We start from the raw sequence: 17,075 nt of genomic DNA on the forward strand, positions 1-17,075 counted from the left end.
CTTAAAAAGTTCAGCCCTTGTCCAGCCAAGCTGGTTCACCCACAGGATCATAAGAACAATAAAATACTGTTATCGTCAGCTACTAAGTTTGGGTAAGTGGTGTGTTACACAGTAATAGGTAACTGAAAAAACCATGTATGGATAGCATATTTATGAGTAAAACAAAGTAAATACACTTTATATGTACATTTTAATATAATTAACAAATAATTGTAAAGCAAACACCTATGTAAGCACTACCCAGGTCGAGAAATAGAACATTACTAGCACTCAAATACATTCTTTTTCTTTCTTTTCGAACATATTCTGTATGCTCTTGCCTCTCATAACACCCCCGCCCATAGGTAACCATTGTAATGATTTCTGTGACTTTAATTGCTTAACATTTCCTTACAGTTCTACCACTAATGTATACATTCTTTAATATTATGGTTCATTTTACCTGGTTTGAATTTTCTATGAACGGAGTCACTCTGTATGTAATCGTTTATGACTTGCTTCATTTGCTGAACTTATATTTGTGATACTCAAGAATATTGGCACACGGAGCTGTAGTTAGCTCATTTCCACTGTTGCATAGCAGTCCATCGTGTGAAAATAACAGTGTTTTTTTTTTTTTTATTCATTCTACTCTAAATGGACATTTGGGTTGTTTTGATGAGCATTCTGGACATGCTTCTATGAACATCTTCATCTCGCATCCTGGCGCGTGAGTTTCTCTCTGGCAACAGTTCTCAAAGGGTGATCCAGAGACTGCCGGGGTTCCCAGAACAATCTCAGGGGGTCCATGAGGGCAAAACAATTTTCGTGATAATACTGAGATATTATTTTTATTTTCCACTCTCAGTCTCTCATGAATGTAGAGTGGAATTTTCCAGAGGCTACATGACATGTGATACTGCACCAAGTCAAAAGCAGAAACAAATATGAGAATCCAGCTGTCTTCTAGTCACCCAGACATTAAAGAGATTTGCTAAATGTAAAACCATGCCATTCTTCTCCCTAATTTTTTTGGGGGTTGGAAATTATAGTTATTTTGATTAAAAATATGTTAATGTTTATTTTAAATATTATTTTAACAACATTGTTTTCTAATGAATTAATACATATTTTAATTTTTTTCTTAGTTTTGATTTCAAATACAGTAAATACCTACAGATTTGACTCACATAAACAAAGTTCTTAATAATTTTTAAGAGTATAAAGGTGTCCTGAGAGCAAAAGATTTGAGAATCACTACTCTGGGTCATGAGGTCTATACATCTTAAAATTTCATACATAGTGCCAATCTGTTTTCTGAAGATGTTATATGTTTTTTCTCTCCCATCAGCAGCATATGAGTTTCCACCGCTTCATATACTCATCAACACTTTGTTTTGTCAGATTTCTGTTTTCAAATCTGGTGGAGTATAAATGTTTCTCCTTGTAGTTTGGTTTTGCATTTCGCTGATTACTAATAAGATTATATCTCTTTTCAAAGGTATATTGGCCATTTAGACTTCTTTTATGAACTACGTATTTAAGCTTTTTGTCCATTTTTTCTATTCCATTTCCTTTTTCTTATTGATATATAAAACTCTCATACATTCTGAATACACTCTCTTTGCCAATTATACATGTTGAAAGTATATGTTAAAAGCACACTACATGTTGTCTTAGTCTCTCTATGATTTTCTCTTTTTTTAATAAATTTATTTATTTATTTATTTATTTGACTGCATTGGGTCTTCATTGCTGCATGGGGGCTTTCTCTGCTTGCAGCGAACGGGGGCTACTCTTTGTTGCAGTGCATGGGTTTTTCACTGCAGTGGCTTGTCTTGTTGCAGAGCACAGGCTCTAGGTGTGCAGGCTCAGTAGTTGCAGCTCGCGAGTTCTAGAGCACAGGCTCAGTTGTTGTGGCACACAGGCTTAGTTGCTCCGCGGCATGTGGGATCTTCCCGGACCAGGGCACGAACCCATGTCCCCTGCTTTGGCAGGCGGATTCTTAACCACTGCGCCACAAGGGAAGTCCTCTCTATGATTTTCTGATGAACAAAAGTATTTAATTTAACATAGTCAAACTTATCAATCTTTTAGTCTGTGGTTATTCAAATAAATCCTTTCCTGTCCTGAGGTTATTTTTGTTTACTTGAAGTTATTCTTGTTTATGTTCATAAAATCTTCATAGTTTTTACTTTCAGATTTCAGCTTTAACCCTACCTGGAATTTATTTTTATGTATGGCCTAATATAAGACCCCACTTTCATTTATTTCCCACCTGGATATCTAATTGTCCTTGTATCATTTCTTGAAAATTTCTTTTCCCCACTAATCTCTCATGCCACCTTTGTTGCCTATCAGGTGCCAGTCTTCTAGTGGGCCTGTTTCTGGGTCTCTTTAATCTGTTTCACTGGTTTATTTGTCTGTCCCTATGCAAAACCACACTGTCTTAATTATTGTCTTTATAATAATTCTGGATATATGGTAAAGCAAGTTCCTCCCATATCCTTGTTCTTCAAAAGTGTCTTGTCTCCTTGGCCCCACCTTGTATTTTAATCTTCCTCCAACCAGCAATCATGTGAGGTGTGGGGAGTGGTGCATTAGACACAACAGTAGGTAACCATCTGTAGGTAGCAGACGAGTGCAGAAGTGAGCAATTAGGACCCACAAAGATTTTGTTGATTTTTGGTCTACTTAAATAAAGAAATATGTCAGTGGCTTATCTTAAGAGTAAATTTTACCTATTAATAATAACAATGAATTGGGGTGAGAAATTCCTTTTCTGTTAGTCTTACTTGATTTATTGGGCTGGATCTGATAAGCTAATGAAATTCAAGCAAAGGAGGAGACAAGCATGGCTTTCATTTTTCTAAATCTGTGGTTAGAGCCTTTATTTATACACAACCTACAGAGCTGGAACACAGTAAGTACCTAATAAATAGGGATTGCATGAATGAACGACCTCATTATCATGAGTCAGAGCCCTGCAACTTAAAAAGAATCTTTAAATATGCTTCTAAAAAATTTAATCATTAAGATAAGATAAAATATTCAGTCCTCTCTGTTTTAAAACAAATGGCTTCCCTCACTTTCCTTTTTCACCCACACCAAGTTGCTATCTTCTTTTACAAATACTGAATTAAGAATCTACTTTCTCGCTAACTCTTCGTTCTCAATCCTGTGAAATTTGGCTTTCCCCCTTCTATTTCTTCAGCCACTGCTGTCTCAAAGGTTAATGTTCTCCAAGTTGTCAGATTCAAAGCTTTTTCTCTGATGATAAATAGGGTCCTTTATCAAGGATGATAACTACTTATAACTCAATTGTCAACCCCTTTTTATGAATATTTTGTCCTTGTTGAGAAAGGATTGCTAATAATCACTGGGCATAGTTCAAATGCCAACATCTATATGGGACCTTCCCTGATCACCCTCTCTGGGAATGATCTCACCTTCCTTAAAATGCCTGTGTATTTGCCTGAACTATAATTTTCCAAACTGTGATACATATTACACCAGTGTCCAGATACACTCTATTAGTCAGCTGTGAAAATCTCCAGCACCAAGTAAGTCCAGAAAACTCTATACTAAAACCCCTCATGCACAGTGATAATACATATTAGCATGTTAAATCTTCAGATAAGTCCTATAATAAAGAAAGCTTAGTTCAGCATATCTTGGGTGTTTTTGGCATGAAATCCTTTTTACTTGTAACACCTGCTAACATCTCAAGTGGACATGAACCATGTGGGTCAAACATGATTTAAAAAATGATACCCAACTATTCATTTGACTCTTCTGGGGCATCAAATTTTAGGTAGGTACTTGCATACACACTTTTCTCCCTCTCTAGAATAGAAGTGACCTCAAAGCTGGGACCTTGTCCTATAAACTTTGGTGTCCCCATGAAACCATCTCCTTTTCCAAGAGTTTCTAAAACAAATATTCAGACACAGACAAAGTTATCAGCCTATAGTCCTGGACACTATGGAGATATTACAATTCTGAATCTGGGGGATTTCATTTGTAATCCAGTAAGAGTTACTAGCTTACGGTCGTAGCGAAAAGTTTAACTATCCTACATGAGTTGAAACTGAGAATAACCATGAGAGCCCAAACATGGTATTAAGATATGATGAGATAGTTTAAGAAAAGAAAACATGGCATAGTCAAGTCACATTCCTGGGTGTATAGCATGTGGCTATACAGTAATCTGTTCAGATGAGTGTGTTGTAGAAAATGGCCTGTTGATTGTGTGCATGAGAGGCCCTTGGGAGAGCTTGTTAAAACACAGATGCCTGAGCTCTACTACAGATCCACTGGATTAAATGGGACTTGGACCCCGGGGTATCTGCGAATTTATTTTAATAAGATTCTTAAATTATGTGATGCACATTGAAGTTTGAGAACAACTGCTTTATATGTATAAGGTTTGGCATGTTCAAAGGAAATACTTCTCACTTTACATTTTAAGAAAGCAGTTGCCTTTGGAAACAACATATTTATTCCAATGACGTTGCTGTTTCTCAGTCCAAACATTTTTTGTGACTACGCCTTTTGTGTTGCCATAACGGCCTCTAAAACATTCTTTGGTATCTACTCGGTGCTGCAAATCTGTACTTTTAAAGAATGGATTTGAATGTTAGCAACAGTCATGACCATTTTGAAGCATGTGAATGAGGTAAATGACCAAGCCATGTAATATGGACCTAAATAGGGTGTGATTATGAGCAAATTAAAACCAAAGTTTTCTTGGGTGGCTCTCATAAAATACGAAGATGAGTAAGTTTAACAAAACCTATGCATGCTTTCACAATCACTATATTTATCTTTAATGAAAATTGTTAAAATATTACATTTGGCTTGTAGAAACAAATATTCAAAATGTTCTGTTTCTAAACCTTCTTGAAAATACATTTATGCATTTTTGTTGTACCAGAAACACATACATGCAGACATTAATTCAACATGGTGCCTCAAATTTAAACCATGTTGATGACTTTTTAGCACAGATATTTTCAGATCAAGTTTTCAGAGTATGAAAACAAGAGAGTTAGAATACAGGCTGGAAGGGACCCATAAGGACAGCATTCCCAAATTTTGAATTACACTTTCACTCATCTTGATGATGTAAATTCATTGTTTTATTATTTTAAATTATTTTTTATTGGAGTATAGTTGATTTACAATGCTGTGCTAGTTTCAGGTGTACAGCAAAGTGAATCAGTTAAACATGTACATCTATCCACTCTTTTTTAGATTCTATTCCCACATAGGCCATTACAGAACATTGAGGAGAGTTCCCTGTGCTATACAGTGGGTTCTTATTAGTTATCTATTTTATATACTGGTGTGTAGATGTCCATCCCAATCTCCCAATTTATCCCTCCCCCACCCCCATCTTTCCCCCTTGGCAACCATAAGTTTGTTTTCTACATCTGTGACTCTATTTCTGTCTTGTTAATAGGTTCATTTGTACGTCAAATTTTTTTGTCCTGATTTCTGTTTTGACTGCAGGTTCTGCCCTAGGTTCTTGGTTTCTGAATCCTGCTGCCTCCAATGAGCTCAGTTATTTGAGCAGCTCACCACAGATTCACGTTTTCCTGGCACCGAGGAGAGAATAGCAATGGCCGGTCATCAACAAATCAGTAGAGATGGTCCCTGACTTATGATGGTTCAACTTGTGATTTTTCGACTTTATGATAGTGCAAAAGGGATACACATTCAGTAGAAACCTTACTTCAAATTGTGACTTTTTATATCTTCCCAGGTTAGCGATATGTGATATGACCCTCTCTCATGAGGCTGGGCAGCAGCAGCCACAGCTCCTAGTCAACCGCACAGTCATGAGGGTAAACAACTGATACTCTTACAACCATTCTGTACCAGACAATTATTCTTTCACTTTCAGTACAGTATTCACTAAATTACATGAGATGTTCAACACTTTATTATAAAATAGACTTTGTGTTAGATGATTTTCCTCAGCTATAGGCTAATGTAAGTGTTCTGAGCACATTTAAGGTAGGCTAGGCTAACCTGGGATGTTCAGTAGGTTAGGTGTATTAAATGCATTTTCAACTTACAATATTTTCAACTAACAATGGGTTTATTGGGACTAACCCCATCATAAGTCAAGGAAGATCTATATATGATTTGTTAGATTTATGGATTAAATGCCATTGTAATTTTCAAGGCCTTTTGCGGTCTAAACAAGTTTATAAAAACACTCTCAACACTGTGGAAACAATAAAAAAATTCTCAAAACAGTGTTCTCTTAGCTAAATTTCCTTTTAAGAATATCTTACTGAGAGTCACTTTGAATTTAAAACTTAAGCCTTAGTTTTGTCATCTGTAAAATATATGTAATAGTGAGATGACTTCAAGTTCTTGAAAGAATTACATGAAATAATTCAAGTAAAAAAATAATTTAGGGCTTCCCTGGTGGCACACTGGTTGAGAGTCTGCCTGCCGATGCAGGGGACACGGGTTCGTGCCCCGGTCCGGGAAGATACCACATGCCGCGGAGTGGCTGGGCCTGTGAGCCATGGCCACTGAGCCTGCGCGTCCGGAGCCTGTGCTCCGCAACGGTAGAGGCCACAACAGTAAGAGGCCCGCGTACCGCAAAAAAAAAAAAAAAAATTCAAGTGTGTCACACTGTGCTATTAGCTATTGTTACTATTATTATGTAAATGTTAGCTATTATTACTATTATGTAAAGCAACCAGCACAGCACTTGACATATGTGGTTGAATAAAACAAAGGTAGCTATTAATATTGTTATTTTTTTTTTTTTAATTACTGATGAGATAGGCAGGAATATACTTTAATCAAAAATTTAATTGACTCAGTGATTATACACACCAGAGTAGACACACTGTCAAATTCTTAGTTTTTGGACACTACCTAAAGTATTTTTTATTCTAAATAAATATTATTAAAAGCACGGTTTCCTTTGTTGAGTCTGACTTTCTGATTGGAATTAGAGTACATGTAAAAAACGTCACTAAATGCTGAGATTTCCTAAGACTTTAGTCTAGTACTTTCCCACTAGGGAAAAGACAATCAAGAAATTAAACTGAGGCCTTATGCATTTAAATAAATGTTTACAAAGGCTAAAGAATGATCAGTTTATTCACAACTAGTAAAAATAACCTAGGGTGAAGAAAGATGACCCAGGCATCCTATATTCCAAGCCAGATCCACTTTTTAAATTCTAACTTGATGGTCAAAAATAGTTTAGCAAACTCACTTCTACTTTTTCCCTTTTTCTCAAAATACTGTGCCCTTCTGTACTTCTGGGCTCTTACTAGAGCAGAGGGAACAAAACTGCCAAAATATCATAAGATGGGTCGCTCTCAAGGGTACTTCTTGTCAAGCAAGAAGTGCCAGAAATCTTGTCGAATGGCCAATACAAATTTTCTTTTGCAGACTCTAGAGGTTTGCATCTGCATACACATCTGCATTTTCTGAGTGCTGGGCCAAACTGAAACGTTCAGTTTATCCATTGCTAATAAACATGTCAGCAGTTTCTTTGCTCTCACATCTGTTGTGAAAAATGTTATCTTTCCTGAAGTGTATTTATTTTGTCTTTAATACCAGCTTTCATGGATTACAAAATAGAGATATGCTTTCACTTAACCAATTCAATAGCATATGTTGGAAGGTGCCCCACAAGAGTGATGAGATAAATTAAATATGTGTATTATATCTTGGGTCCTGAAAAGGAAATCAAATGTAAAGAATAACAGCGACTCTCAGGAAGGCCATGCCAATGGAAACAACTTGCCTCTTAAGTTCATCTCAAAAATCTATTCAAGACACTCTATGCATCACAGGAATTCAACAAAAAGTTTAAAAAAATCTATTATCAGTTTTTTCATTATAAAGCCTGTCTTCAGTCAAGCTGATGACTTTCTTTCCCAAGGAAACAATTCCCAAGCACTTGCCTCTCATTCTATATTCGTCAGAATACCTGCCCTGCCAACTTTACTAAGATTAGGGTTGTTAGAAGATCAAATGAGGTTTGGTTTATTAAGATGCTTTAAAAAGAAAAATTTTAACTATCATGTAGATGGTAAATAATTGCCAACGTTTTCTCCCCTTTCTATGCTTTCATTTTATTTCACAGTCTTTTTATTTCCATTTTCCAAGGGTACATTCTATCTTCAGCAACTCTCCTTGCCTTTCGCCACCAATATCCCAGAAAGGTTATGTCTCTCACACAGGTAAACAATAGCATATTTGGAAATTTACTAGTATATAGTTTAAGGAAGCAAGTAGGAAAATCCTGATAACAGGTGTGTGGTAAATGTGATTAGGGCTATCAGAGATGTAACTGTGTCCACTTCAGACTCTTCCTCTGAGGTTATGGATATTCCTAGTACCACACACCACTCTCTGAAATCCAAAGCACTTCTGGTAAAGTCAAGAAGGGAATGGGGTGGAATTCCCCCACCCCACCACTCTGTCCCTTCAGCCCTGTAACATAAACCAGCAAATGGTATACTCATATATGAAGTTCTTCGCTAAAGAATTAGGTCAATATCAGAAAGAAATGTGCCATTAAATGGACAGTGATTAGTTAATAATAGAAAAAAAAAAGATTTAAATAGAGAGGATCAAAAAAAGCCAAAAAGTTGTTCTAAAAAATGCTCAATTTCGTTAGTAACTAGGGAAATGCATATTTCATAACACCATAAATGAGATATAATTTCACACACACACAAATTAACAAAACAAACAAAAAAGGCCCTGTTTCTATAGTGTAGTGGTTATTACATTCGCCTCACACAGACAACTTGGCCAATCCAAATGTTGTTGAGAATGTAGAGTAAATAGAAATATAAGTTGGTACAACCATTTTAGGAAATAACTCAGTATTATCTAGTTATGTTGAAAGTACTTGTAGCCTATGACCTAGGAATTTTCCTCTTAATTTTACAACCTACTAAAACTATTTAATAAATAAACCAGGATATATGCATATATATATCCATAACAGCTATTTTTATAATAGCAAATAACTGAAAATAACCCATATTATCTGTCAAGCAAAAGTAGAAGGAATTAGTAAATTGTGGTATAGTTACATAATAGAATTTCTTGCATTAATGAAAATTAATTAAGCACCATGTATTCATAAGCATTCTTTTAAAAATAGTAAGAAAGAAAAGCAAGTCACAGAGGCTATATACATCTGTGGCTATATTTGTAACCCTCAACCAAAGCAAAACTAAGCATCTCTTAGGGATGTATGCATAAATGGTCAAATCATTAAAACATGGAATAACAAAAACATTTTGAAGGGATAGGAACGTATGGGCAATCAGGAGGAGCCTAAAAGGGCTTCAACAATATTAACAGTATTCTATTTCTTGAGCTTGATAGAGTACACATATGTTAATATTATCATTATTTTTTAAAACTGCTCACAATGAGTATATTCAAGAGTTATAGAAATGAACTAAGTTGATTGACATATGTAATTTCATATCCATATATTTCAAATGTAATAAATATAGAAAGTAAGGAAAGCAAAAACAGGTCAAGAATTTAGGATGTATTCATAGAAAGAAGACATGACGCTCAGGGGAACTTAGCAGAGTACTGTGCTCAAGGACTGGATAAACAAACATGTCAATAAAGACCAAGGGCAGTAAAGAGGTGACAATGAAAGTGTCAGATTATTTAGGCTTCTTGAAGAGCAGTTTTGATCTGGAGTCAAAAAGTGTTGAATATGGAGCCAAGACAGTAATATCTAAAGAGAGCTAAAGAAGATAAGTGGATTTAGACCAAAATGGGGGGGAAGGCAGTGAGTAAGGGTGAGGTAAGCAAAGCCTTAATTCTAGGAGAAATGGGCACCATTAAAGGGAATTTTGGAACTTTTCCAGTCGTAAAGCTGCATCAAAACTCTGTTGCCCTTTAAGAATCTACCATAAACATTTCTGTTCACATGGGATCAAATTTCCCATTTATATGAACCTGGAGTGTATAAAACATGTTCTCAAGATGGCTTTTTATAGAGATGAAGTAAATGGACTAAGGGGTGATATGTGAGCTTCTTCCTCCAGAAGTAGTAAGGCAGGCAACCCTTTGTAAGGTTTCAAAGGACAGAAGAGGGGCACTTGTTAGGTCACCAAAGATGAAAAAATGACTATATCACAATCAGAATATCTACATTTATTGTAAGTCAACTATACTCCAATAAAATTAAAATTTAAAAAAATAGACAAAACAAAAAATATTATAATAGTAACATCAAAGATCACTGATCACAGGGGCTTCCCTGGTGGCGCGGTGGTTGAGAGTCTGCCTGCCGATGCAGGGGACACGGGTTCGTGCCCCGGTCCGGGAAGATCCCACATGCCGCGGAGCGGCTAGGCCCGTGAGCCACGGCCGCTGAGCCAGCGCTTCCGGAGCCTGTGCTCCGCAACGGGAGAGACCACAACAGTGAGAGGCCCGCGTACCGCAAAAAAAAAAAAAAACAACAAAGATCACTGATCACAGATCACCATGACAAATATAATAATAATGGAAAAGTTTGAAATATTGCAAGAATTACCAAAATGTGAAAATGGACACAGAGACACAAAGTGAGTAATCGCTGTTGGAAAAATGGCACCAATAGACTTGCTCAGTATGGGGTTGCCACAGACCTTCCATTTGTAAAAAATGCAGTATCTGCAAAGCACAATAAATCAAGGTATGCCTATCCTCTCTTAACAACAACAACAACAAAAGAATATCTATGTTTAGTGTTTATTTTCAAACAGACCTAGGAGCTTGGGAAGTCACACCTTTTTTCTGTGCTCCAATTCTTTCATCTGTAAGATAGAAAGGTGGGCCTCTGCTTTCTTCAACATTTTCTAGACCTAACATGTGACAATGTTAGGATTCATACATTTAATGATTCAATTCTAATTGAGGTTTCTATGTTCAAGCAAATTTCTAAAAGCTAAAAGAGAAAAATGTCCACAAAGACTTTTACTTCCCCCAGTTTTTCTCCTTCCATTTTGGCTTAGCAAGCCCTGCTTTCTCTAGGAAAGCCATGTACTGGTGGCTCACTGGGCAATCACCTTTTCTTGCTTTGAAGTCCTACCCACCGCTACACCATCATTGGACACTTTATTCTTGAAATATTTTTGTAAAACTGGCACACTAAGTGGCTCAGCCTGGAGTGCCCCTTCATCTAGAAAGTGCCTTGCAAAGTTAAAGGCAATAGAGGCTTTTTGGTTTCAGTAAACAATGCTTGAAGGTGAGGATATCACATTTTTTCCCTTCTTTCACCTCATGAAATTTCTTTTTATGGCCTTCAAAAATGAAACAATTTTTATCTTAAAAGAAAAATTTCTCCTGCTCTTAAAATGCCAGCATTTGAAAATCAATATATAGTGGCAAATAACGTGGGAAATAGACATGCAGAACACTTAATAATGATTGAATACATAAAGCATTTTTCTTCTGTTGTTATGTGACAGCCTGATGAGTTTCAACTTCCTGCTCACTGCACAGGCTCTAAACTTCCAATTCTGGGATTTTTCCTTTTCTTTTTCTTCCCTGCCTCCCCATCCCCTTCTTGCCTCCTCCTTCTCTTTGGGAATACACAAATGGTTTTGATTACATACTAGCTGCAAACTTTATATCTCCCACTTCAATAGTTACACATCATAAACAGAAGAGCGAACTTCAGACTCCATTAAGACAAAGGTTGGTCTGGATTGTTGGGAGGCCTTTCATGTTAGCACAGTTTAAAAAAAAAAAGAAGTTTCTATAGGAAAAAGGAATGTACTGGGCCTGGCTAGAGATAACGCTCTGACTACCAACCACTCAGTCTAAAGAGTGATAAGATCTCATTCTAGTCAAGGCAAGAGTGAAGCCTGGAGCCCAGGACCAATGCAGCCCCAGCAGGACTTGCTCAACCCAGTGAGAGCTTTAATATGTGAGGACCAATAAATATCTAAATGTTAAGCAAGGATAGCCAGAGCCTGTATGAAAACACTGTGCAATGTGCTTGAATCTACTGGTTCTGATTCTCCCTTCTCTACTCTGACGTTTTCTCTGGAATTTTCTTCTATAAATGAGGTTCTATTATTGTCATAGTGCTCAGGTAACCAAATTGGAAACAGAAGGAGCAAGACAGTGCTTTTTATTCTTTATACCTTACTTCTGAGTACATTTAATTCATTATAATATAATAATTTTTATTGAGCCCCAGGTACTGTTTTAGGTGCCAGAGATACACATCTTTAAGAAGGTAGGCAGGATCTCTGTGCTTTTGGAGTCACTATTCTAAATAGGTGGGGCAAATACATAAAAGAACAAGATGTTTTCAGATAGTGGTGAAGGTTATGCAGAAATAAATAGGGTAATAGGGTGGTGGAGAAACAGATCTCAGATAGGAGGTTCAGGGCCAGAATCTCTGACTTTGATCTGAGAGCTCAATGAGAAGTTTATGGTGGACAGGTGAAAGTTTTTCTCAGCATGAGGAAGAGGAAGTCCAAAATCTCTAAGAGAAGTTGATGCCACTGACCTGTTCTAGGAACAGAATGAAGGCCGTAGGTCTAGAGCAAGAAGGGGAGTGGCAAGAGATGATATCAGAAAAGTAGACATTGTTGTGAACTGAACTGTGTCCCCTAAGAAGATGCTGAAGTCCTAACTTCCAGTACCTGTTTGTGGATCTTATTTGGAAATAGGGTTTTTGCATGTTAAGATGAAGTCACTAGGATGGGCTCTCAACCAAAATGACTGTGTCCTTTGTAAGACAGGAAAAGAGGAAATTTGTATATGGAAATAGACATGCACAAGGAGACTACCATGTGATGAATGCAGGGGTTGGGATAATGCATCTACAAGGCAAGGAGCACCAAAGATTGCCAGCAACCCACCAGAAGTTAGGAGAAATGCATAGAACAGATTGTCCCTAGCACCTGTCAGAAGGAACTAACACTGCTGACATCTTAATTTCAGATTTCTAATCTCCAGAACTGTGAGGCAATGAGTTTCTGCTGTTTAAGGCACCCAGTTTGTGGCACTTTGCTATATCTGCCCTAGGAAACTAATATAGGAAGGGACAAATGCCCTGGACATTTATGTTTTAATCTAAGTGCAATGAGAAGATACCGAAAAGCTTTAAGTATGATCTGATGGATACCTTTAGAAAGATTATATTGATGTTGCCATCTGGTCCCGGCAGTACAACCATGGAGAGCTTGATGATTTCCCCAAAAGAAGCTCAATAGAACTTTACAGAGTCATTAGAGAGCAACCATCATATCTAGGATAGTTGTCGCAATTCTTAAGCATTAACATTTACCATTCTCAATCTTTAAAAGCAACTTTTTGGATAGAAGTTTTAAAAACAAACATAACCTATAAAATTTTGAATATTTAATTCAATTATGTGGTATTTAATTTAACCCTTTTTATCATTCAGAAATATCCATTTTGGTTTACAAACCATTTATGGTTTGGAATGTGAGGTGATGTGCAAGACATTAAGGTATAAAAATGAACAAGATTGTGCTCTTGAGTTTATAGACTGATGGAGAAGACAGATACCTAAAGATGTATTGAATAATATCAATCGTTGAGAGTAAATAATAAGGAAAGGTGTTTATAGGGTTCTACAGGAGCACATGAAGTATTCAGTGATGTTTTCTTGGAGATGATGTTGAAGCCAAGTATTGAAAGTAAATAACAATTGGCCACATGAAATAAGGAGGGGGATGTTCTCCAGGAAAAGAGAAGGGTCCAGCAAATCCATATGGTTTCCAGCTAACTTTCAGTAGACTAGCGATCCTAGAAATAAGACTGGTGACAAAAATGTGAGGGTGAGAGAGGCTCCTGGTTATGGAGGCCCTTATATGGGCAGCCAAGGTCCTTCTTCTGCTCTGTAGGCAATGGGGATCCCATGGGGAGATGTAAATAAGAGATCAGATGCGCATTTGAGCAAATGTATCAGTCAGAGTACGTGGGTTGTAAGCAACTGAAATTGACCCCAACTAAAAAGAAACATTTTTGGCAAAACTTTAGAGGCTGGAGGAAAAGCTGAAGAAATAGTTCTTGGGAAAAATAACCCCGGAGCCACAGGACAGAGGTGGCAGAATGGTAGTGGGCATCCTCCTCAGCGGTGAACCATTTACAACTGTGTACTTTGGGAAAAAAATTATTTTATCAAATAAAACCTTTCCATATGTACAAAATGCCAAACAGTATTGCAGAAATGATACAAGAAGAAAGAAATCATCCCCAAACTGATTTCCACTCCAAAGAGCTTCTTTCAACCATTTTAGCCGTTCTTTCTTTCTAAAATGTATGTCTTTATTTCTAAGTTTTAAAATGCTTATACTGCTAACCAAAAATAAACAAAAAAAGATTATACTGTCTGCCATGTGGCGAATGAGTTGAGGGCAGTGGTGGAAATGGAAACAAGGATATGTGTTGGGAAGCTATTATCTTAGTACAGAAATGATTTGTCTTATTTCTATGGATCTGAATAACTTAAATGTATGCATTAATTGCCAAAAATGTACACTATTTATTCTTTATATAAACATAGCATGGCTAGAATAGGACAAAATATTTACTTATCATAAATCAGGGAAATTAGGGCTGTATCCAAACATTTTTGTAATGCAAGCAAAGTATGAATATATATTTAGGGTTAAAAGAAATCTCTTTTGCAGAAAAAGATGTTTGGAATGTATGGGTTTGCTTAAGTTTCTATTTTGTTTACTAGCAGAAGTGTAGGCTCAGTCAAAGCTTTCATTTATTGACTGAGTAAACTTCATAAGAAAAATGAAAACAAGCTTTTAAATCATATATCTAAACATGTTTATAAACACATCTAGATATGTACATATGACATACAAATATATGGGGATATACATGTGCATATACGTATCCATCTACAGTGCATACGTATATTATTTTTACACTCTACACTCTTGTCTGGATACATTCCTGACTTTTGGAACTGCAAACAATGTTAACCATTTAGGTCTTGTAAGTCAGCACCAATTTCGATGACCGTTGAAACAGATAAACCATCTGCTACAAAAGGAGGTTCTTAGTAATGAAAACTTAGGGGGAAAAGTGCTCTTAAGTTAGCTATTTCCTTAATCTGTTCTGATTGACTTTTTCTTCTGAAGGTTTGATTACTTTATTCATACGTTATAAACTTTTTGAATAAAATCCAGAATATGGAAAATTCACAGGACAAAACACCAAGTTTCTTCAAGAAATAAATAGCAGGTGAAGTGGCCAAGTTGGCAGAATAGGAAGATCCTGAGATCACCTCCTCCCGTGGACACAACAAAACTACAACTATTTACAAACACACTAGTGATGAGAAAAACTTGAAAACTAGCAGAAAAGATATTCTACAACTAAAATATAAAGAAGGACCACAAGGAGAAGGGCGGGAAGGGCAAATTCATGTATATATTTTTGCATAACTATACATAATACAGTATACAGACCATAAAAGATGTTCAACACTTTTTAAAAATAAGTAAATGAGCGAGAATCCATAGAGAAACTGTGAGCATTTTTAATAAGCAGCAAAGCCATGTGCAAATGAAATAAATAGTATATAAACTGGGGCAAGCAGCAAGTAGTACAACAAGCTCTGCTTTCGGGAAGGATTGGAATTGATTTTGTGAGACATTTAGAAAGAGTTCAAAGAATGAGGTTGTGTGGGGAAAAGCTAGTATAATACGTAGAGATATATATGGAGCCAGTATACTCCTGAGTACCCCTGCCGTTTCTCCAAATACCAGATAGGCTGAATAATGGCTCCTCAAGATGTCATGTCCTAATCCCTGGAATATGTAAATGTTATTTTACGTTGCAAAAGGAACTGTGCAGGTGTGGTTAAATTAAGTATCTCAAGATGGAGAGATTATCCTAGATTATCCAAGTGCGCCTGATGTAATCAAGGGGTGCTTACAAGAGAGAAGTACGAGATCAGCGAGATAGAAGGCAATGTAATGATGGAAGATAAAAAGGTAGAGAGAAAGATTTGAAGATACTATGCTGCTGGCTCTGAAGACATGAAAAGGCAGCTATGAGTTCAGGATATAGATGGCCTCTGGAAGGTGGAGAAGGCAAGGAGACAGATTCTTCCATAGAGCCTCCAGAAAGAACCAGTCTTGCTGGTGCTTTGACTTTAGTCCAATAAAGTTGATTACAAACTTCTGACCTTCAGAAATGTAAGATAATAAACTTGTTTTTGTGATAATTTGTTACAGTGGCAACAAGGACCTAACAGCCATGTTTGTAATCAGTATTTTTTTAAAAAAGGATTTATAAAAATTAAATAAAGATATATATATATATATATATATATATATATATATATATATATATATATATGACATTTTTTCCAAAGTACTATAAATACCAGTTGGTTTTAGAAATGCAGTAATTTGGCCGAGGATAATTTTAAAGGAAAAGCACTTTGGATAGGGAATAACAATTATTCTTCATAGTTGAGGGTATGGGAATCATGATTAGGTAAGAGATAAAACTGGCTAGACCACCCACAAATGGAAGATCTCCTGCCTCTTTTCCACTACCTCCTCATGGGGAATTTTCCATAATTCACTTTGGGACAACAACCATTTTTCTTTATCCCTCATGAATTTTCTTATTCCCTGATAGGCTGAAACAAAACCGTTTAGATGGCAAGAACACTAATGATCATTTTGGTATACAAGTTATATTTTTGTAAGTAGATAGAACTTTTTTGACTTTAGCATCCAATCAGGTTCTAGTCCTCTCTAATTCAGTTCCCCATGGCTGGCCTGTGTCACATTTATCCTGTCCCTCCATGCTGGGTACCAGGCAAATCCTTCGGTTGGTAGCAGCGTCCAGGAGGAAGACATTGTGAACCAACCCAAGCTGAGGGAAGTGGTCAAACTAAAGAGCAGGTGTTCTAAGCCTAAAGTGTCAAGGTCCTCTCTATGGGATTGCAAAGAAAGCTACAGCCCCAAGTGAAAGAATGTGGTTAAAATTTGCTGCTGTTCAAAATAACCAAGCTAGTCTCTAGAGCTTTGCTAATGACTTTTGTCATGTGGTGAGACAGAGAACTTCAA

The sequence above is a fragment of the Neophocaena asiaeorientalis genome, unplaced genomic scaffold (assembly GCF_003031525.2).
Source record: "Neophocaena asiaeorientalis asiaeorientalis breed wild unplaced genomic scaffold, Neophocaena_asiaeorientalis_V1.1 scaffold99, whole genome shotgun sequence".
In the NCBI taxonomy this organism is placed as follows: Eukaryota; Metazoa; Chordata; class Mammalia; order Artiodactyla; family Phocoenidae; genus Neophocaena; species Neophocaena asiaeorientalis.